The following is a 23,951-nucleotide window of genomic DNA, read 5'->3' as shown; positions in this document are numbered from 1 at the left end:
ACCTCATCCAGCGGCGGGATGAGGTTTCATGCAGGGTCTTAAAAATTGTAATAAAGTATTTCTGTAAATTATGAACATGTACCAACTCTTGTGACATGTAAGGGAAATTTTTTTTCTATTTTTAATATTTTTCAAAGTCCAGACGATTTCCGTGAGCTGCACTTAGCCTCAGGGGGATGTGTGTTCTTTCATGCACATGCACGAAAGAGCGCACTCTCGCTTTTAGGGAATCCCCCCCCTGCCCGCACAGGGAGCACGTAGAGCTTCCCGGCGGACATCATGCTGGGTGGGCCTTAATTGGCCCGCCCACATAAAACAGCGGTGTGGCTCACTTCGCTGGCGGTGATCAGCTCCGCGCCCACCAGGAATTGGATCGGGCCCTGGGGGTAATATACCTGCATGGATTGAGAAGTGGTTAATGGACAGAAAACAGAAAGGCTAAGATCAATCATTATAGTATTATTACTGCTTGACTGCTTTCACAAGCAATCATTATGACAGCAGATGGCTGTAAATTCAGTTTGATTGACAGTTTGAAGAGGTCATTAAGGGATTAGCTGTCTTTGATGTAAGGCTATGAACACAAATGTTTGTTTTTATAATGGATTAAGCACCTTAAGAGGATTTAAATGTATTGCATGGGCTTTTATCAATAAGAATTTTTTTAATATTGTGAAGTCTATAATAGACACTTTGAACTTTATTTTATTTTGTCTCAGTATGGTTTCTGAGATCTGCCCAATAGCACGAAGGATGCAAGGGCAAAGGGTGGTGCTTGCAGGGCACGTGTTGGCATGAGCTGGCACTAATTTGGCATAAGGGCTATAAAGGGCCATGAGGATGACTGGGGAATGTAGGTTGGTATGGAAGGTATGAGGGGCCATTGGGGTGGGTGGAGGGATATGGGTTGGCATTGATGGGGAATGAAGAACGGTGGGAGGGTGAGAGAGTGTGTGAGGAGTGGGGGCTATAAGGCCTAATATTAAATGAAACAATTGGTACGAAGTCTTAGACCACCGAGGTGGGCAACCAGCCCCTGTGGCAGCCTCTGAATTGTTTCTTGGGGGGGCAGGTGCAACTCCAGCATGCATCACACCCCCACCAAACCTCCCACCAGAAGGAAGATTCCGCTACTCAGGGCAGTTTCTCCTGAGGTGGCTTCAGCGAGTCTGGAACTTTCCCGACTCTGCACACCAACCTTGGGAGTAAAAATCCAGGCTTATGGCTCTGTTTATAAAACCTTGGATCGCATATCGTCTGAATTAAGAAATTTAAATAAAACAACACAAGCAACATTTTTGCAGAATTTCAATTCAAATGAACGGATAATTTGGATAAAACTTTGAATCAGAAGGAATAAATTGTCTAGTTCATACTTTACTTCTCCTAATGTCAATCAAAAAATCTGTGAAGGAGCAAAATATTCAATTTGAAGAATAAATGCATATGGACAGATGAATAAGGAGCCTCACAAGAGCCCTTGTCATGGCTTAGTGGTGAAGTGACTGTGTAAGACTGAGTTAGAGACCAGGGGTCAAAGTGTAATTCTCAGTCTTTGCTGAGTTAACTGATTTCACCTGGGTTGTGAGTAGAGATACTACAACTAGTCTCAGCACCCTTTGGTTAGGGAAGGGAAATTCAGAAGAATTCTTCATCCTGATCACTGCCCATTGAACCTAATCGAGAAGTCTGTGGGTGTCAGGTCAGAACAAGATTGATTTTATTTATGGTATCCCAGGGTTAAATAATCTATCAACATTCATTGTCCAGGCTAAAATGTGTTTTAAAAAGAACGTATTCCTAATTTCTATAGATATTTACTTATTTTCCTAAAATTTCAAGATTACGCTCTCAGCTGGTAGTTGCAGAATTATCGTCAGTTGTGAGAAATTTCACAAATGGCTCCTTTGGCAATCCTCAGATTGACAAAGCTTTCTGGTTCAGGATGCCAATTAGAAACCGTCAAACCTGAAAAAAATCAATACTGTCTGAGTTATTAGCCAAGATTGAAGTTTTCTGGTTTGGACATCTTGCAATTGGTAATTGTGTCTGGAAAATAAACCAGAAAAATTTTTGATTAAGCTGCCAGCTGATGCTCCTTTATATAGCATTAGCGAAGCGGCTACCTGCAATATTAAGGTGGGATGCACCTTAAATAACATACTGCTATCAATCCAAATTGCCCTGAACTTGAATTGAAATTGTGCAAAATTGCCTCCTTTGCTGTTTCACTTAAACAGTTTAATTTCATTTTTTTAAGCAAAAACAACTTCAGATGAACAAAAGTAGACTGCATTGAAATTCCTCCTGCATGCATTTTCATCTGTCCTTAAGCTGATACTAAGCCGCCCAAAGGAAATTGTTTAATATCTCCATTTTTTACTTCTCTGTTATGCATGGATGCTTTAGAATCCCCACAGCCTTCACCCTGAGAGGCACAGCAAACAAAACTTAAATCTGTTTATTAAGCTGTTTCTGTTCTATGTTAATAACTTAATACGCCATGACCTGAATTTTCAGCTCGGCGGGCGCGATCGGCAGGCTCTGAAGCGGTCAGGAAACAACTGTCAATTAACATCCAGCCAGCATGAAGCATGCATTGAAATGATCAGCGTTTCCTGGGTTGGGGGCGGGAGGAGGCCAAGCGCTGAAGTCAGCATGGGGGAGTGCGGAATGAAAGCTCCCTGAAGGCAGAGAGCTGTCTCGGGGCTGAAGAATTTAAATACAAAAAATAAAGTTTTTTTAAAAACTGGGAAAGAATGCCCACACATCGGAAACAGTCACCTCAACATATAAAACATGAAAATTCTGTCCAAACATTTTAAAATTTTATTTAATAATGAAAACCTCATCCCGCTCTTGGATGAGGTTTCGTGAAAAATGCAAAGGCTGTGTGGCCGATATGCCCCACTGCCAACCCTAAGGTTGGACAGATAGTGAAAAATCCCAGTTAATTGTGCCATTAATAGGCTTAATAGCCTTCTTAATTGTTGGCGGGCGTGCTTCCAACTTTAGCGTGCGTCCACCGGCCAAAATATCGCGTGAGGGCGCGATGACATCGGGATGTTCGCCTGACATTATTAAGCGCTATTTTACGCTCAAGCGTGTTGGCGCGCTGAGCGAAAAATTCTGTTCTATGTTTAATTTTAGAACTATCACTTTGAAATCAAGAACTCGGCTGAATAATACACCAAATAAGGCCCAAAGAGAGTTACAGAACCAAATTTACAGGCAGAATCGCCCCAGATTTGTACTAAGTGTGGTAGCAGGCAGGTAAAACGATGGTTTACCCGCTGGCTGCATTGGCAGGTTTTCATGCCGTCCGAAACATGCTACATTATTTATGCAGTCCCAGGAAACACGCCGTTTCCATGGAGGATGGGCTGTCAGTCGCCCGCCTGCTATCACCCTGCTGCTGCATCACGCCAGGCGCCATATTTGAAGTCCAGCTGCAAGCACAGGTCTCAGTGCTTCCAGACCACCACTACTGCATGGAAGACATGGCCCTGAAGCTGAAAAAGACTGCAGCCCCAAGTTTCAGCAACGTGTCCCTTGGCCTTTTGGATGCAGTGGGGGTCCACCGGGATGTCTCTACCCCTACTCTGGCTGCGGGATGGGCAGCAACAACATTAACCCAGCTTGTGACGTGGTGGCAGCATTGGTCAGCGACAATGCCCTGCAGAGGAGGACAGTCACTCAGCACTGCAAGAGGATGAATGATCTCCCACATTCTACCAGGGTAAGTCACTTTTTTCATCACTCTCAACTCACACACTCACAAACCCATCGCACAGTCACAGGGCTCCCACTCTGCCAGTTGAAGGAACATCACCATTCACTTCCTCACACTCACCATCATTGTGCTCATCACGTCCATGGAACCACTCACCACCCACACACACCAGGCACACATCATCTGGCCTGGCAGGCGTCCTGCTTACACTATCTCCATCTCTATTCATGCACAACAAGCTAGCACACAACAAGGAGAGGTCACAGACTGGTAGTTGAATGCCTGAAATCAAGGTCCTCATGAACTTTGGAAACAGAGCCATCCAGCTGGCCATCAAGGATCTGGACCATTCCTGTGCTGACAGTGAGGTCGGCGCTGCTCTACCAAGTGAGGGTCCAGCAGAGCAATATCCATCAGACAACCATGCTGTGAGTGACGTGTCCTGTTTCACAGGCCACTGCCATGCACTAATTACCTCTCCTTGCTTTCGTAGGCACATCTACCAAACAGCTGATGGAGTCCACGACCAAGGCCTCCAATCAATCCCTGAAGAAACCTCTGAAGAGGAACCTGGAGGCACCCTCCCTGAAGTCCAGTCACAGCCACCCACACCCTCCACCAGTGCAGAGACACACATCTTGGTGGGACCTAGCTTTAGTCGCCTCGGGATCACAATCTGGTGAGCACATCACACTGTCTAATCCACAGCAGGTGGAGGCAGGGACTTCCCAGGTTTTTGGCACCCAGAGAACTGCTGGAGGCCAGAATTTTGCTGAGTCCAAGTCCAAGTCAGATGACCAGCCTCTGGACTTGGTCATGTCACAGTTGCTGGAGCTGCAAAGGTAGGAACGGGAACATCAGGAAAGGATGTCCGCTGCACTCCTCAGATTGCAAGGCACAACGGAGGAGTCCATCCACCTTCACTCTGAGGTGATAGCACCGGCATGCCAATGCACCTAGGTCAACACTGGTAGGGTGGCAGATGCCATGGAGACCTTGGTCCAGGACTGCGCTCCTGCATTGCTCTGCAGTCTCAACTGCATTGCTGATGCCATAGTTGGCATGCAACAGCTCACTGTGGCTCCTGGGTGGCATGTGTGGGAGCTCCAGCCTTCCCTTCTTCCTGAGGTTCCTCTGCTCAGTCATGAGCCTCAGTCACTCTCTCCTCCGTCATCTTCCTGCTCTGTAGGCCATCAGGCACACAGCTAGTTCACCAGGCTCCACGACCCTGATGTACTCTTCCTGTAGCATGAAAGAGAGTGATACGTGATTAGCATGGGTGCACTAAGAACCTGTCCTGGTTAAGTGTGACAGCCCCTTAACGTGTCCCGGAGAGTGGTAGCCATCACTTGGATGGCCAGAGATTAGTGCACTGCATGGCTGCCCTGTTTGCTTGAACCGTGGAGGAGACTGGTCCAAATCAGGATGCAGACATTGCAAGGGGCTGTGAGCGTCTCCACCGGTGACTGGTACATGACAAACTTTAGCGAGGAGATTGTACAACATGTGCAGTCGTCCAACTGTTCTGCAGTCCGCAAAATGCTCATGAATTTGCAGTCTGCCGGCGAATGGGGCGGGGCCAGGTGGGGAAGCTCTGGAGTACTTGGTGGCACTTCGATGCCTCTGCGTTCCTTGAGTGGGCAGATAAGCTAGGAGCCCGACCCCAATCATATCAATATGGCTGCGCCTGAACTGTCTCAGATGCAGAGGCCTGGCCACTTTATACAGGGGCAGAATTTTGCCCTTGGTGGGCGGGCTTGGCAGGGGTGGGTGGGGGCGGTCAGGAAGCCGACTGCCCCCTGCGATCGGCACCGCACCGTGATTTCACACTGCTAGGCTAATTAAGGCCTGCCCAGCGTGAAGCACGAGCAGCAGCGCAGAGTGCTGTCTGTGCAGTGGCGGGGAGGGAGTGCGAGCCGGCCGAGTGTGAACTTCACGCATTCGTGTGAGTGAGCACTGCATAATCTCCGTGCCCCAGGGAGATGAAGAGTTATGTAAAAAAAATTTAGAAAATGAAAATATAATAAAACATGTTCCCTCATGTGACAGTCACATGAGCAGGGACATGTTATTAATGAAAAATTAAAGTTTTTATTTTACTTTTATTTGCTATTGGAAACCTTAACTTGCCCGTGGACGAGGTTTCCAAAAAAATGCAATGCTGCTTGACCTTTTTGCCTCCCCACCACCCGTTAGGTTGGATGGGCAGTGAAATTTTTAATTTAATTGATTACTCAGTGGTCTTAACAGGCATTTTAATTGTTGGCGGGCGTGCTGCCAGCTCCAGCGTTGTCATCGGCATGCTCGGGCGACGTCAACCTGCGTCATTTCACACTCAAGCAGGTTGGGCGCACGCCCACCCGCCGAGCAAAATTTCTGCTCCAGGTTTCCCTAATGCTTGGCCACTTCCCTAATGCATGGCCACTTCCCTCGCTCACCTGAACCCCGACCCCAAATACTTGCCTGCTTTTTTCAATGGCAGGGCTGCCCTTAACCCACCATCACCACCTCCCCCCACCCCTCACCCCCCCGCCACCAGTCACCTCAGCAGCAGGGCCGCCTTTAACTCTGAACCCGAGATGCCCTGAAGCTTGAAGTCCAACGGGCGATCTTGGCGAACGTTGCACAACGTTAATGGTTACTCATCACTGAGTTCCCCTCAAAGTGCAGGCCGCCAAGTGCACGCCTTTTATGCACTGTTGTGAAACAATTCATGTGCTTTCCTGCCGATGTCGATGGATGATGCATTGGGGGGGTGGGATTCCAGGCGGGCTGGCCTGATAATGATATGCTTACATATTACAATGAGGTTCCTGACATCTGATGGCAGGAAACGTGGACCGCCGTTGGCGGGCTGACTGGGCATTTGCGAACTGGTTTCACGCTGTTGTAAAAACGATCATGCCATATAGTCTGCTCACACAGCCGATCACGCCCAACACCAGCGGGCACGGAAAATTCAGGTCTATGTCTGCAAATGTCTGCAAACTTTGAAGTTATGATCACAAAACCAAGATGCACAGTGCATTTGGAATCCTAAGGCCTCTCATTAATTTTAATATATAATAGATTGGGTAGTTAACCAGAAAGGTGTTTACAAATAGTTTTGTTTTGCAGAGAATCAAAAGATAAGCTGGAAGGTAAACAGACATAGATAGTAATTTGTGAGACTTTTATCTTCACCCTTTTCTTGAAAATTATACAACTCCACTCGGAAACTCAACCCCAACCTGCCCCCATTGCATCCATTTCTGTTTTAAATGGTGGTAGGCTGGGTTGTGGACAACTAACCTATTCTCAAAAGGTCCATAATTTAAATATAATAATAAAACTTGTGTCCACATTTTACTAGAGCTTTAAATTTAAGTGCTGCTGACTGTATTTCCCAGGACTTGGGAAATTGGCAGTTGGAGGGGGGCGAGAACATCCTAATTCAACAGGTGAGTGTCTTTTCAGCATTGCCTGCGGGCCATGACTGTCTCACCCCAGCCCACCAAGCTAACCTGCTATCCTAATCATGATTGGCTGACCCCTACCACCCACTCCCCATAACCATCCAACCCCTGATGTGATCTCCCCCCCACCCCCAACATCAGCCTGTATAATCCTGCTCTCCTTTTCTCCCTTCCTCCCTCCCTGTGACATTGTACTGTAAGGTCTTTTTTTGTACAGCAGTTAGCCATCCTCTCAATATAGCTGGCTGCTGGCCTGTAAGTGAAGAGAAAAAATAATTTGTGTTATCTGCATTATCAGGTTTCCTAGCACTCTGAATCCCACCTTTTTGCAAAGTGGAGGGAGCATGGGTCAGATTGGAGGGTATAAGGGGCCATTGGGATGGGTGGAGTGGCATGGGTTGGCATGAGTTGGCTTGCAGAGGGATTGGATGGGTGACAGGATGTGATGTGTGAGGGCTATAAGACCTAATATTATAAAACAATTGGGCGAAGTCCCAGAGCACCTAGCAGGGCCTTTTAACCAGCTCCTGTGGCTATCTCTGAACTGTTTCCGGGGCAGTGGGCCGAACTCCAGCAGGCAAATATTTTGAAAATATCAGACATGGGGAAGTTGTTTCCATTAGTAGGAGAGACTAGGACCCGAGGGCACAGCCTAAGAGTAAAGGGAAGACCGGTTAGAACAGAGATGAGGAGAAACTTCTTTAGCCAGAGAGTGGTGAATCTATGGGATTCATTGCCACAGAAGGCTGTAAAGGCCAGGTCATTGAGTGTATTTAAGACCGCGATAGATAGGTTCTTGATTGGTAAGGGGATCAAAGGTTACGGGGAGAAGGCGGGAGAATGGGGTTGAGAAACTTATCAGCCATGATTGAATGGCGGAGCAGACTTGATGGGCCGAATGGCCTAATTTCTGCTCCTATGTCTTATGGTCTTATTGGATGTGAAATGCTTTAAAATGTCCTGTGGACTGCAGCATGTTTATTAAATCAGGAAGATGATGGGACTGAGAGCCATTTGGGATCTGACTGGAGAAGGATATCAAAGGTGAAAGTGAGACACTTATGAAGAAAACTGACAAAAGTGTTCATTTTTTGCAGGGTGAATCAGCGGCAGTGCAGGTCAGAGTCATAAAAGGAGCTGGAGAGCATTTTTTGGAGCACGTCTTAACCAAGGCATAAATTGAAAGTGGAGCAGCTAGGCAGACACAGAATGGAAATAAGAAAATGATCAGGAATAGCCTGGTCAATATTAGAGACCATGGCGAGGATTTTCAGCTCGGCGTGCGGGTGTGCGCCCGACACACAGGAGCGGGAAATAACGCGCAATGACGTCTGGCAAGGGTCCCAACATCAGGCAAGTGTCCCAACGTCATCATGCAGTCGCGCGATATTTCGGTCAGCAGGCACGCGTGAGTCGGCAGTGCATCCGTCGACAATTAAGAGGGCTGTTAAGCCCATTAATTAATTAATTAAATTGAATTGTTCCTTGCTTGTCCAACCTTGGTGGGCGGGTGAATAGGCCAAGTGGCTTTTGCATTTTTTGCAAAACCTCATCCCCCAGTGATTCAAAAAAAAACTTTTAAAACTCATTTTTAACATATCCCTGCTCATGCGACAGAGTCATATGAGAGTATATGTTTTGCTTATTTTTCAATTCTTTATTTGTAATGTTAAAAATCTTCAGCTCCCTGAGGCAATTCTGTGCCTTCAGTGAACTTTCACTGAGCGCACCACTGCGCAGGCGCACATGTCAACTTGCGCTCCTCCTCCCCCACCCTGGCTGAGACTGTGAGTGTTCCTTTCATGCTGGCTGGTTGTTAATTGGCCAGCCAGTGTGAAATTGCGGTCGGGGCCTAATCGCAGGTGGTGGTCGGTTCATGGCCACTACCGGGCCCGTCTGCCTGATGAGGTAAAAATCCTGCCCCATGTGTATTAATAAAATCTAGGTGTGATCTAAGGTAGGGAAAGCTGAGGTTGGGAAAGGCAAGCAGGACCAGCGAATTAGTGGAAGAACAGAAGGCAATGTAAAATGAAAACAAGACGTGAGGAATTTACTGCTTGATGTGGAGGCAAAAGATGAGTGAATGGGAGGAATTTTGGTGAGGAAAGTTGGGAGATTGATTGGAAAGGATGGCTCTGAAGTATATATCATAGGCATGACAGGTTGAACAGACTCTTCCTATAATTAAATTTTGATTTAATGAACTCATCTTATAAAGCTAGGATACTGGACTGTGTACACCATATCTTGTTGTAGTGCACAATATTAATAAAGCAAAATACTCCAGGTATATAATCATATATGATTATACTGATCCATTATGTATGATTATGCTGTTTATCTATTGAGAAATTATATTATTAGGTCAATGTCAATATGTTAATATTGATCATCTCTTCCTGGTATTGAACAGTTACTTTGGCTTTATAACCAACTTTGCACATTTCCCAGCTTCAATACATATTTTGATAAATAACTATTGACTGAATACATTTTAATATTTAATATAAACAACACACAATTACATAGTATAGAGACTATGACGATTCAAAACTATACTATAGTTCCTATAAGCTTCAATCTACAGCAGTTTATCTTTCAATTCATCATGTAGGGGAACCAAATCAGAGCTTCAACAAATTCTTTGCTGCTCAACTGTCTACTTTCACACAGGTCTGTGGCCATGCTGAATGAGAGTCTGGAAGCAGAGAAACAGGAGGAGCTGACATGGAAGATGGACATATGGACTTGCATCTGTATCAACCAATCATCCTAATCAAATAATTACAGAAATGTCCTTGAGCATTCTGATACTGGCAAACAATAAATCAGCACTGGTGGTGTCTGTAATTGAAGGGCCATTTACTTCCAACACAAGAGACCCTGGATAGCGAGATACCTAACTGCCATTCACTTCATTTCTTTTTTCAGCTGAGGGCACACTCAGGAGAAGCACACAGTTGGCACCATTAGGAGAAACACACAGTTTGGAGACTCACACTATACACTTTAACTACAGGGAAATACACACAACACATCTGCACCATACACTATAAGGGTTAACTAAAACTGAAGTATGCCTTCAAAGTTTTTTAAGCTAATGCTTTATCTGGCAAGAGTAAAGGGGATATGAGCAAAGTGGCTGTTGTGTGCTTAATCAACTGCTTTCTATTATAGTTCACTTTACAACACTTGTACAAGTGTTTCAATGACTTCTATATGACATTTTTATAGTATACTTATCACACATCAAAAAAAATAGATGGACATAATTTCAAACAGTTCTGTAGAATCTGCACTGTGACAGTGTGCTGACCTGTGAAACTTACCTAATGACACTATCTTTATGCATTATGGATCCTTTGACTCTAGCTAGCTCCTTGTGCAGTTGTTTTTGCTCCATGTCACTTACTTGCAGTAGATCATCTCGTGACTGCAATTCAATTTGCAGCTCTGAAATTTCTGATTCCATTTTCTAGATACACAAAAAACAACATTTGACTCCTGTGTCACAAGATCAATGGTCTCCAATTTTTAGCACTTAATATCTCATTTACTTTACATGGCTGTATTCTGTAGAGAACATGCTTTCAGAGGTAATAGTATAAAGTAAATTCAGGAAAGTAGATTTTTCTTTATCGCCAGAATGCAGTGGAAAATCAGTCAATGTTCTTTATTGAAACCAATGGATGGAAAAGAAAATCACATAAAAAACTTGTGTAATTTCAATAAAGGCAAAATATGGTGGATGCTAGAAATCTGAAATATAAATAGAAAATGCTGAAAAACTCAGTAGATCTGGCAGCATTTGTGGAGAGAAAAGCAGAATTAATGTTTTGAGTCTGATATGACTCTTCCAAAGAAGAGTAATTGAAGCCCGTTAATTATTTTCACTAAAATATTTTGTTGTACTCAAGTTACAAGAATGTAATCACCCTAACACAGAAAAACAAACAAAAAATAAGATATTACATCTAAAGAGTATTAAAGTTTCATAAATCAATCACCACAGTTTACATTCTGAAACAGTTAATCTTTAGAATGTAAATTCTGGAAGGTTGTAGTTCGATGTGGGTTGTGAACAATAGCATGCCATCACCACAAAGATTATGAGTGCTGCCTGTCATTCTTCCCAGATTTTTTAATATTCATATAAAGGATGTCAATGTTACTGGCTAGGCAGCACTATTGCCTAGCCCTTATTGTCCTTGAGAAAATTATAGCCCTGCACTTGTCAAAGCAAGTGGAAAATATTCCATCACACTCCTGCCTTGTAGATGGTGGACAGGCTTTGGTGAGTCAAGAGTTAAGCTGCTCGCTGCAGAATGCCCAGTTCCTGACCTGCTCATATAGCCACAGTATTTATGTGGCTGGCCCAGTTGAGTTTCTAGTCAATGGTGATCCCTAGGGTGTTGATAAAAAGGGATTTGGTGATGGTAATTCTACTTAATGTCAAGAGGTGGTGGCTAGACTATCTGTTGTTGGAGATGTCAATGCCTGGCACTTGTGCGGTGCAAATGGAACTTGCCACTTATCAGCTCAAGCTTGAATGTTGTCGAGGTTCTGCTGCACACATGCATGCATTATCTGAGGGTTTGCAAATGGTACTGCCACCAGCTCCAATAATTTCCATTAACTTCAGCTTTACTAGGGATCCTTGATGTCATGGGCAATCACTCTCAATCACTTCTTTTGTCCATATTTGTGATGGTAATGAGGTCTGAATCCTGTCAAAACCCAAACTGAGCATTTATAAGAAAGTTATAGGCAAGTAAATTTCACCTAATAGCACTGCTAATGACACCTTTCATCACTTTGCTGATCACTGAGAATAGACTGACAGGATGGTAATTGGCCGTTCTGGATTTTGACCTATTTTTGGTGGATATGACAAACCTGGGCAATTTTCCACTTTATTGTATACAAGCTAGTTTTAAAGTACTGCAACAGCTTGGTTAGAGATGCAGATTGTGCTGGAGCACCTTCAGGACTACGGGCAGGATATTGTCAGGGCCCATTTTCTATATCCAGTACATTCAGCCATTTCATGGTAGCATGTGAAGTGAATCAAATTGGCTGAAGACTTTTCTGTGATGGTGGGAGCCTCAGATGAAGCTGAAATACATCATCCACTTGGCACTTTTGGCCGAAGATGGTTGCAAATGCTTCAGCTTTGTCTTTTACACTGACCTGCTGGGCTTTGCCATCATTGAGGATAACGGCATTCATGGAGCCTCCTCCTCCTATCGTTTATTTAGTTGTCCTCCACTATTCACGACTGGATGTAGGAGGTCTGAGGAGCTTTTATCTGATCTGTTGGTTGTATGATTGGTTAGCTCTCTATAGCATGCTATTTTTGCTTTGTAGCATGCATGTATAGTAGCCCTGAGTTGCAGCTTCATCAGGTTGGCACCTCCTTTTTAATTGTGCCTGATATTGCTTCTAGCATGCTGTTCTATACTCTTGATAATGGTAAAGTGAGGGCTATTTTGGGCCATGGAGTTACAGATAGTCCTTGAATGCAATTCTGCTGCTGATGGTGGCCATAGTGCCACATGGATGCCTAATTTTGAGCTGATAGATTTGGTCTGAAGCTATCCCATTTAGCACAGTGATAGTGCCACACAACACGATGGAGGGTGTCCTCAGTGTGAAGACGGGACTTTGTCTTCCCAAGGACTGAGCAATGGTTAATCCTACCAATACTGTCCTGAATATATGCATCGTGAAATGCAGACTGGTCAATATGAAGCAAAGTATGTTTTTCTCTCTTGTTGATTTGCTCACCATCTACCCACATGCCTAGTCAGCTAGCTATGTCCTTCAGGAATCAGTCAGCTTGATTAGATTGGTGTGACTGAGCCACATTGAAGTTCCCACTCACAGTATATTTTGTGCTCTTGCCACCCTCATTAATCCTTCCAAGTGGTGTTCAACATGGAGGAGAACTGATTCATCTGCTGAAGGAGGGCCACAGCTGGTAATCAGCAGATGGTTTCCTTTCCCATGTTTGATCTGATGCCAGGAAATGTCATTGGGTTCGCAGTCAATGTTGAGGACTTCTAAGGACCTCCCTCCTATTTGTATACCATTATACCGCAACATTTGACTTTCAAAATCCCAACTAACTAGCATGTGGCCGTTCACCACAACATTTCTGCAGCTACTGATCTACTCAACCATGCCTTCACCACCATCTTTGATGGCCTAGTCCCCAGTAAAACCATTACTCTCTTTCACCTTGGCTGTTCCTCCAGTACGGCCCTCATCTCTGGTCAATTAAGTCCAAGGGACGCAGACTTGAAAAGATATGACACCTTATGATTTGGCCATCCAACATCAGATCTGGCTGGAATACATAAAAGACTATCAGATCCTACCCTCCTCTGCTAAAACTGCTCACTAGTCCAGGATCATTTTGGAATGTAAAGGTATCCCCAGGTTTTTCTTCTCAACTGCTTCTTAAACCCCTCTCACCTGTCCTGTCAAGCCTCACCTCCAACTACAAGTTCGAGGAGTTCATGGACTTCTTTGTCACTAAGGTTGAGACAATCCAACCTGCTGTTTCTGCTACACCCCTCCTTTCCACCAGCCACCTTGGCCATACTTCATTCAATGCTCCTCCACGCCCTAGCGTGAAGTCACATCTTTCTCTAGTTTCTCTCCTATCTCCACTTATGACCTCTCTGAGGTCATCTTGTCCGTGAGACCCACCTCCTGTTTCCTCAATCCTATCTCCACGAAACTACTAATCACCCATCTCATCGCCTGGCCCCCATGTTAGCAGATATTGTAAACAGTTCCCTCTCTTCAGATGTTATCCCTCTCTCCACTAAATCTGCTGTCTTCACCCCTCTCCTCAAAAATCTGCTGTTCTCATCCCTCCATTCTTGCAAATTACTGAACAATCTCTAACCTCCCTTTCCTCTTCAAAATCTGTGAACATATTGTCACCTCCCAAATCAGCTCCCATCTTTCCCAGGACTCCATGTTTGAATCCTTCCAGTCAAAACTGCCACAGTTTTATTGATTCACTCATGGAATGTGGGCTTCGCTGGCTGGGCCAGCATTTATTGCCCATCCCTAATTACCCTTGAGAAGGTGATGGTGAGCTGTCTTTTTGAACTGCTGTAGTCCATGTGACATAGGTACGCCTACACTGCTTTTGGAGAGATTTCCAGGATTTTGACCCAGTGACAGTGAAGGAATGGCGATATATTTCCAAGTCAGGATGGTGAGTGGCTTGGAGGGGAACTTGCAGGTGGTGGTGTTTGCGTGTATCTACTGCCCTTGTCCTTCCAAATGGTAGCGGTCGTGGCTTTGGAAGGTGCTGTCTAAGGAGCCTTTGTGAATTTCTGCAGTGCATTATGTAGATGGTGCACACTGCTGTCACTGTGTGTCAGTGTGGAGGCAGTGACTGTTTGTGGATGTGGTGTCAATCAAGTGGGCTACTTTGTCCTGAATGGTGTCGAGCTTCTTCAGTGTTGGTGGAGCTGCACTCACCCAGGCAAGTGGAGGGTATTCCATCAAATTCCTGACTTGTGCCTTGTAGATGGTGGACAGGCTTTGGGGAGTCAGGAGGTGAATTACTTACCGCAGGATTGCTAGCCTCTGACCTGCTCTTGTAGCCACAGTATTTATATGGCTAGTCCAGTTCAGTTCCTGGTCAATGGCAACCCCCAGGATGTTGATAGTGGGGGAGTCAGTGATGGTAATGCCATTGAACATCAAGGAGTGATGGTTAGAATGTCTCTTGTTGGAGATGGTCATTACCTGGCAATTGTGTGGTGCGAATGTTCATTGCCACTGATCACTCTAAGCCTGGATATTGAAAGTGCAGCTGAGTGCGCACACCTCTCAGTGCATCCAGCCCACTGCTGCAAAGACGACATGGCCCTGAAAGGCAAAGACTGCAGCCCCCAGGCTCAATGAAGTGTCTCTCGAGTGCCTGTTGGATGCAGTGGAGGCTTGCTGTGATGTCCTCTACCCCAGCACTGGCTGCAGAATGGGCAGCAACCTCACTAATCCAGCTTGGGAGGCCCTGACAGTGGTGATCAGTGCCAAAGCCCTGCAAAAGAGGACAGACACCCTGTGCTGCAAGAGGATGAAAATGATCTCCTCTGTTCCGCCAGAGTAAGTCACTCTTCTCTTCACACTCAACTCACACACTCACAAACCCATTACACATCCACAGGGCCCTCACTCACTGCCAGTTTAAGGGACATCACCATTCACTCTCTCTCATACACACCTTCATTGTCCTCATCCCGTCCATAGGACCATGCACCATCCACACATGCCAGGCATACTTATTATTTGGTCTGGCAGGCGTCCTGCCTACACTCTCTCCATCTCTACTCATGCAGGACAAGCTGGTACATAACAAGAGAAGACGTCACTTATCGGTGGAGGAATGCCTGAAATCAAGTTCCTCACGGACTTTGAAAACAGGGCCATCCAACTGGCTGGGGAAGATCTGGACCGGTCCTGTGCTGACGGTGAGGTTGGCGGTGCTCTGCCAAGTGAGGATCTAGCAGAGCAACATCCATCAGACAACCATGCTGTGAGTGATGTGTCCTCTTTAACAGGCCACTGTCATGCACTAACTATCTCTCCCTACAATTGCAGGTACATCTGCCAAACAGCCGATCAAGTCCACAACCCAAGGCCTCCAATCCAGGTCTCAGCCCTCCAGAGGGCGCTAGCCAAGGTCATCACAGACAGGGCGCAGCAGTCAGCATCCTCCTCCACTGTGGATGTCTGGGTAGCACCAAGACATAGCGGCAGGGTTAGGAAAGTTAAGAAGATGCAACACTTTTGAGTCAACTAAAATTAACAAAATGGGGGACAAAGTAAAAAGTAGTCCCTTAAATGTAAACTACAAAAACAAAGACAAAATTTACAGGAAACTTGCCAACATTAAATCGAAATGTGAGCAAAAGGGTCTATAAAGCACCCCAGTCTCCGTGGCGTTCACCATTCATGGTAGGCCTCAATGGTGTCGGCAGACACCGCGTGCTCCCTCTCCAGGGAAACCAACCGCAAACATAGCCGCAGAAGAGGGACAGACAGTTGGGTCGGTCGACTACAGTTAAGAAGATGTAACTCTTTTAGAGTTAAAACAATTAAACTAAATTAACAAAATAAGGGATAAATCAAGCACAGCCCCTAATTCAGGTCAGCTGTAAAACTAAGGACAAAGTTTAAAGGAAACTTACAAACTTTAAACCAAAATGTGATTAAAAAGGTCAATAAAACACCCCAGTCCCCATGGTGTTCACCAAGCACGGAAGGCCTCGAAACTGCCGGCAGACACTGTGTGCTCCCTCTCCAGGGAAACCAACCGCAAACATAGCTGCGGGAGAGGGGCAGACATTTGTGTCGGTCGACTCCAGTTAAGAAGTTGTAACACTTTTAGAATTAAAACAATTAAACTAAATTAACAAAATGAGGGATAAGACAAGCACAGCCCCTACTTCAGGTCAGTTGTAAAACTAAGGACAAAGTTTAAAGGAAACTTACAAACCTTAAACCAAAATGTGATCAAAGGGGTCAATAAAACACCCCAGTCCCCGCGGTGCCCACCGAGCATGGAAGGCCTCAAGACTGCCGGCAGACACCGCGTGCTCCCTCTCCAGGGAAACCAACCGCAAACATAGCCGCGGAAGAGGGGCAGACAGTTGGGTCAGTCGACTCCAGTTAAGAAGATGTAACTCTTTTAGAGTTAAAACAATTAAACTAAATTAACAAAATGAAGGACAAATCAAGCACAGCCCCTAATTCAGGTCAGCTGTAAAACTAAGGACAAAGTTTAAAGGAAACTTAAGTTAAGAAGATGTAACTCTTGTTGAGTTAAAACAATTAAACTAAATTAACAAAATTAGGATAAATCAGGCACAGCCCCTAATTCAGGTCAGCTGTAAAACCAAGAACAAAGTTTAAAGGAAACTTACAACTTTAAACCAAAATGTGATAAAAGGGGTCAATAAAGCAGCCCAGTCCCTGCGGTGCCCACCGAGCATGGAAGGGTTAAGATGTAACTCTTTTGAGTACAAACACGTTTCCATCTGTTCCTATTCAGATGAAGTTACATTGTTTCATAGTTTGCCATTGTGAGATTTGAACTCTTGATCTTGGGGTTACAAACCCAGTACCATAACCACTTGGCTATTTAGGCCAAGCCTTTTCAAGCGTATGGAACGCTTCACGAATTTGCGTGTCATCCTTGCGCAGGGGCCATGCTAATCTTCTCTGTATCGTTCCAATTTTAATATATGTGCTGCCGAAGCGAGCACTTACATTGTTTCATAGTTTGCCATTGTGAGATTTCAACTCTTGATCTTGGGGTTACAAGCCCAGTACCATAACCACTTGGCTATTTAGTAACTCTTTCGAGTACAAACACGTTTCCATCTGTTCCTATTCAGATGAAGTTACATTGTTTCATAGTTTGCCATTGTGAGATTTGAACTCTTGATCTTGGGGTTACAAGCCCAGTACCATAACCACTTGGCAATTTAGTAACTCTTTCGAGTACAAACACGTTTCCATCTGTTCCTATTCAGATGAAGTTACATTGTTTCATAGTTTGCCATTGTGAGATTTGAACTCTTGATCTTGGGGTTACAAGCCCAGTACCATAACCACTTGGCTATTTAGTAACTCTTTCGAGTACAAACACGTTTCCATCTGTTCCTATTCAGATGAAGTTACATTGTTTCATAGTTTGCCATTGTGAGATTTGAACTCTTGATCTTGGGGTTACAAACCCAGTACCATAACCACTTGCATGGCCTGGGCATGGGTGTTAATCACTTGTTCACTATTGTCAATAAACTCCCAAGAATGTCTACCTGCCTGTGGCTCCTTGTTCTGATGAGCAGTCTTCATGTCATTTAGATGTGAAACCTTTCTGCACAAGATAAAGGCAGGTGTCTCAGTCCAGGGTCTCTTCCCTGTGCTTTGTGCAGCCTTCAGGCCAAAGTGATGGTCTGGCCTCATACTCCCGGGACACATTATTGATGCCCATGCCTCGACAGTGCTTGTCATTGCTGCCAGAATGTCGTGGGCAAGTGTCTGAGTTCCATCATTCTCTCTGTGTGTTCTCAGTGCCTTTAAGGTGGGGCTAGCCCCCATCTCATCAGCATCTGTGACTAGTGATGCTGGTCCTGTGCTCCTGGAAGAGTCAGGTACTGAAGGTGAACAAAGGATCAGATGCTTTTAAAGTTTCATGGCTACGTCTCTATGATATGACCCCGATCACAGAGCGCAAGCAATCTGCCCTCAGCCAGGCAGAAGTCAGGCATTCTCAGAGGCTTTGTGAAGATCTCTGGAATGTCCTCACTGCATGTCATCATCATCCTCCTGCAAGTGAGTGACTATTAGGGCCTCCACTGCGTCTCTGTGATAGGAGCATTATCACAGAGGTTATGTGCGCTGCCATAACCTATACTAGAGTCAACATTCATAGATGCAATGTGACAATTTTATGGTCTCTACTCACTGCATGTTGTCATCATTCTCCAAACACATAGCAGCTATGAGGCTTCCCAAATGCAGCTGCCTCGTCTGACCAGTGCAAGAGCCTCAGCGCCTTCAAGGACCTCCTCACCCTCATCACTGTTGACGTCTTCCTCATCAGAGGAGACATCCAGCTCCTGCATCTCCTCCTCAGCCAGCTCCTCTCCTCATTGCAGCACCAGGTTGTAAAGGGCGCAGCAGGCGACGACAATGTGAGTCACCCTCTGAGAACTACATGGTAGGGCTCCACCGGACTGGTCCAGGCACCAGAACCTCATTTTCAGCATCCTGATGGTTTTGCTCCATCAAGTTGTGAGCTGCAGCATGAGCCTCATTATACCGTCGCTCTGCTGCAGTCTGAGGCTGTCGCACAGGTGTCATCAGCCACGTCCTCTGCGGGTAGCCCTTGTCCCTGAGCAGACATCTACGCAGCCTCTGTGGACCCTGGAAGATGTCAGGGATCTGTGACCCGACTAAGAATGTAGGAGACGTGGACACTCCCTGGAAAATGAGTGCAGACCAGCAGGATGCATTTGTGGTTGTGGTGGTCGCACACCAGCTGCACATTCAGCGAATGCAATCCCTTGCAGTTGACATAGTTGCCTGCTTGTTGAGACAGAGATCTGATCCCCACGTGAGTGCAGTCGATTGCACCCTGCACCTGTGGGAAACCTGAGATCTGGGTGAATCCAACTGCCCTTTCATCCTGGCTCTCCTGGTCCGGGGAAAAATGCACAAAGTTGTGTGCCCTTGCAAAGATGACTTCATGGATGCATTTGTGTGTAGTGGCTTGTGATATCCCACAGAGGTCACCTGTGGGGTCCTGAAAGGAGCCACAGTGTAGAAATTGAGCAGCACTGTCATGTTCACAGCCATTGGCAGTGGATGCCCTCCATATCCACGTGGCACCAAATCTAGTAGATGTGACTGACCAGTTCCCTAGTCATGCACAGTCTTTGGTGACACTGGTTCTCAATCATCTGCAGGAATGAAAGGCATCATCTACTGGATGTCACAGGGCGCTGGTCAGCAATGGCTCACTGTGGCTCTTTGGTGGCGTGTGTGGGACCCCGAGCTGTCCCTTCTTCCAGATGGTGCTGCCCCTCCCTCTGTTGCTCTCTTCTCTGTGGTCTTTGCTCTCTGTATGCCATGAGGCATACAGTTAGTTCACCAGTCTCCAAGATCTTGATGTATTCCTCCTGCAGGATGAAAGAGAGCAATGTGGTTAGCATGGGTGTACTAAGAACCTGTCCTGGTTAAGTGTGAAGGCTCCTCAACATTTCCCGGGGAGTTCTGGCCATCACTTGGATGGCCAGAGATTAGTGCGCTGCATGGCTGCCCGAAACCCTACCCACCACTGCCCCATGCCATCTGACCGGTTAGCAGCAGCTTTGCCCATTGGACTGCATACTGTGCTCTCAGCTCAAGGCATTCTAACTCACACTGCAAGGTTGTACTGTTAGCTTGAACCATGGGGGAGACTGGTCCAAACCGGGATGTTGACATTGCAAGGAGCTGTGAGCGCCTCCACCAGTGACTGCTCCACAGCCAACTTTAGCAAGGAGGTTGTACAACATGTCCAGTCATCCAACTGTTCTGCATTCCATTAAAATGCTCATTAGTTTGCAGTTTGTGCCTGAGGGGTGAAAAGCTCTGCAGCACTTGGTGGCACTTTGATGCCTCTTTGTTGCTTGAGGGGGCAGGTAAGCTAGAAACCTGACTCCAATCACATCAATGTGGCTGTGGGTCGCTTCCCTCGCCCAACACTCCCCCCACCCCACATGCGTTTGTGTGCTATTTTCAACCGTATTGCAGCCTTTGCCCCTGACCCCAGAGTTGCCTCACTCACCTCCAAGTTTTCTTCAAAATGCAGCCCATTAAGTGCATGCCTTTTATATACTGTTGTGAAACATGTTGGCATGAGGGTGAAGGATCCAGCTGGTGCAGGGGATGAGTTCGATGGGCTAGCCTTATAGGGATATGCTGATATATTACAACGAGGTTCCCGGTGTCCGATGGTGGGAAACATGGCCTGCCATCAACGGGCTGAGCAGATGATCGCAAACTGATTTTACGATGTTGTAGAACTTATTTTTTGCCTTCTTGCCAAATTGTCTGCTTACGCCACCGAACACACCCGATGCCAGAGGGCACGGGTGATTCTGCCTAGAGATTTCTACCTGGAAGCTGCAGGGATGCCTAGTTGATGTTCTTCTGATGTGACCATTACAGCACACACTACCACACCAGAACTAGAACACACTGACCAGCTTTGCTGCTGGTTTTTCCTTGTGTATCCCTGGAAGGGAATAAAAGACAAACATGTCTTTCATCCAGAATATGCCTTCTTTCAACTCAGACCATTTCCACATTCTGAGATATAATTCAACAGATGATGGTTTCTGCTGAGATGGGGTAATTAGTCTCCCTTGTCTCCCCAACTACAGAAGGTTAAAGTTAATTATTGTTAATTGCATCTCTTCCTTTCAAGTGTTCCTGTCGAAAGTAGGACTTGACACCTTTTTGAGGTGGGATATTCCATGGTTTCTCTGGACTAGTTGATCAAGTATAATCAACATAGGAATTTTCTAGAAAGTGGTTATTTTACATTCTCAGCCAGTTTTTACTTGTATGTCTTTTTAAATAAATACTCCTTCCTTAAAAATTTAACATTTTTAACTGTGAGTAATTCAGGGCTGTGATCTGTTGTCATGACATTATGATTGAAGGAAGGTCATTGATGAAGCAGCAGAAGATGGTTGGGCCGAGGACACTACCCTGAGGAACTCCTGCAGGGATGTCCTGGAAATGAGATGATTGACCTCCAACAATCACAACCATCTTCCTTTGTGCTAGGTATGTCTCCAACCAGTGGAGAGTTTTTTCCCGATTCCCATTGACTCCAGGTTTGCTAGGGCTCCTTGATGTCATACATAGTCAAATGCTGTCTTGATGTCAAGGGCAGTCACTCTCACCTCTCCTCTGGAGTTCAGCTTTTTTGTACATGCTTGAACCAAGGTTGTAATGAGGTTAGGAGCTGAGTGGCTCTGATGGAACCCAAACTGAGCATCAGTGAGCAGGTTATTTCTAAACAAGTGCTGCCTGATAGCACTGTTGATGACACCTTCCACCACTTTGCTGATGATCAACAGTATTCTGATGGGGCAGTGATTGGCCGGGTTGGATTTGTCCTGCTTTTTGTGTACAGGACATACCTGGGCAATTTTCCACATTGCTGGGTAGATGCCAGTGTTGTAGCTGTACTGGAACTGGTTTCATGACGTTGTGAAACTGATTTTTGGGACTTAGCAAGTTCTGGGTATGGCAAGTTCTGGAGCACAAGTCTTCAGTACCATTCCTGGATGATTGTCAGGACCAATAGGATTTTCAGTATCCAGTGTCTTCCGCCGTTTCTTGATACAATGTGGAGTGACCAAATTGGCTGAAGACTGGCAGCTGTAATGCTGGGGACCAATGGAGGAGGCCAAGATGGATCATCCACTTGGCACTCCCGGCTGAAGTTGCAAATGCTTCAGCCTTATCTTTTGCACTGCTGTGCTGGGCTCCACCACAATTGAGGGTGGGGAAATTTGTGGAGTCTCTTCCCCCATTGTGTTGTTTAGTTGTCCATCACCATTCATGACTGCATGTGGCAGGACTGCAGAGCTTAGATCTGATCCGTTGGTTGCGAGATTGTTTAGCTTTGTCTATGGAATACTACTTCTGCTGTGATGGCACACAAGTAATCCTGTGTTGTAGCTTCACTAGGTTGAAACCTCATTTTTAGGTATGCTGGTGCTGCTCTTGGCATGCTGTCCTGTACTCTTCATTGAACCAGTGTTGATCCCCTAGCTTTGTAGTAATGGTAGAATGGGGGTTATGCTGGGCCATGAGATCACAGATTGTGTTTGAGTACAATTCTGTTGCTACTGATGGCCCACAGTGCCTCATGGATGCCCAGCCATGAGTTGATGGATGTGTTCAAAATCCATTTAGCACAGTGGTAGCATCACAAAACACGATGGAGGGTATTCTCAATGTGAAGACGGAACTTCATCTCCACAAGGAGTGGGTGGTGGTCACTCCTACCGACAGTGTCATGGACAGATGCATCTGTGGCCGGCAGGTTGGTGAGGACGAGGTCATGTAGGTTTTTCCCTCTTATTGGTTCCCTCATCACCTGCCGCAGGCCCAGTCTAGCAGCTATGCCATTTAGGACTCGACCAGCTCAGTCAGTACTGGTACTACCAAGCCACTCTTGGTGATGGACATTGAAGTCTCCCAGCCAGAGTACATTCTGCACCCTTGCCACCCTCAGTCCTTCCTCCAATGGTGTTCAAAATAGAGCAATACTGATTCATCAGCTGAGGGAGGGCGGTATGTGGTAAATCAGCAGGAGGTTTCCTTGCCCATGTTTGACCTTGATGCCGTGAGACATCATAGGGTCCAGAGTCAATGTTGAGGACTTCCAGATCAACTCCCTCCCAACTGTATATCACTGTATCACCACCTCTGCTGGGTCTGTCCTGCTGGTGGGACAGGACATACCCAGGAATGGTGACGGTGGTGTCTGACGCATTGTCTGTAAGTTATGATTCCGTGAGGATGACTGTGTCAGGCTGCTGCTTGACTAGTCTGTGAGACAGCTTTCCCAGATGTTCATAAGGAGGTCCTTGCAGGGTCAATAGGGCCAAGTTTGCCATTGTTGCTTCCAGTGCCTAGGTCAATGCCGAGAGGTCCTTATGGTTTCATTCCTTACAGTTTTCGTAGTAGTTTGATACAATTGAGTGGCTTGCTGGACCATTTCAGAGGGCATTGCTGTGAGTCTGTTCTAGAGTCACAGGTAGGCCAGACCAGATAAGGATGGCAGATTTCTTTCCCTAACGGATATTAGTGCACCAGATGGGTTTTTATGACAATCAGCAATGGTTTCATGGTCATCGTTAGACTCTTAATTCCAGGTTTTATTTTAACTGAATTCAAATTCCACTATCTGCCATGCTGGGATTCAAACCATGGTCCCCAGAGCATTACCCTGGGTCTCTGGATTACTAGTTCAGTGACAATACCACTACGCCATGGCCTCTCCCTACTGTATCAAAATAGCCCTTTATCAAAGTTCCAAATTACATCCTATGACAAAGGTAAGCTATCCCTCCTTCTTGACTTGTCTGCAACCTTTGGTTCAGTTGACCACACCACTCTCCTCCAGCACCTCTCCACTGCGTTCAACTGAGTGGGAC

The 23,951-nt window shown here is 45.8% G+C and overlaps 1 non-coding gene across 1 annotated transcript; it reads right to left on the bottom strand.

Annotated features, from left to right (window-relative positions):
- Positions 1-17,376: 17,376 nt before the first annotated feature.
- On the bottom strand, positions 17,377-17,483 carry LOC121284544. Its single transcript, XR_005944510.1, has one exon. It is a non-coding gene; the product is annotated as a U6 spliceosomal RNA (small nuclear RNA).
- Positions 17,484-23,951: the final 6,468 nt, after the last annotated feature.

Source organism: Carcharodon carcharias, chromosome 11, assembly GCF_017639515.1.
Source record: "Carcharodon carcharias isolate sCarCar2 chromosome 11, sCarCar2.pri, whole genome shotgun sequence".
NCBI classification, from domain to species: domain Eukaryota; kingdom Metazoa; phylum Chordata; class Chondrichthyes; order Lamniformes; family Lamnidae; genus Carcharodon; species Carcharodon carcharias.
This window is presented reverse-complemented; position numbering and strand designations above follow the sequence as displayed.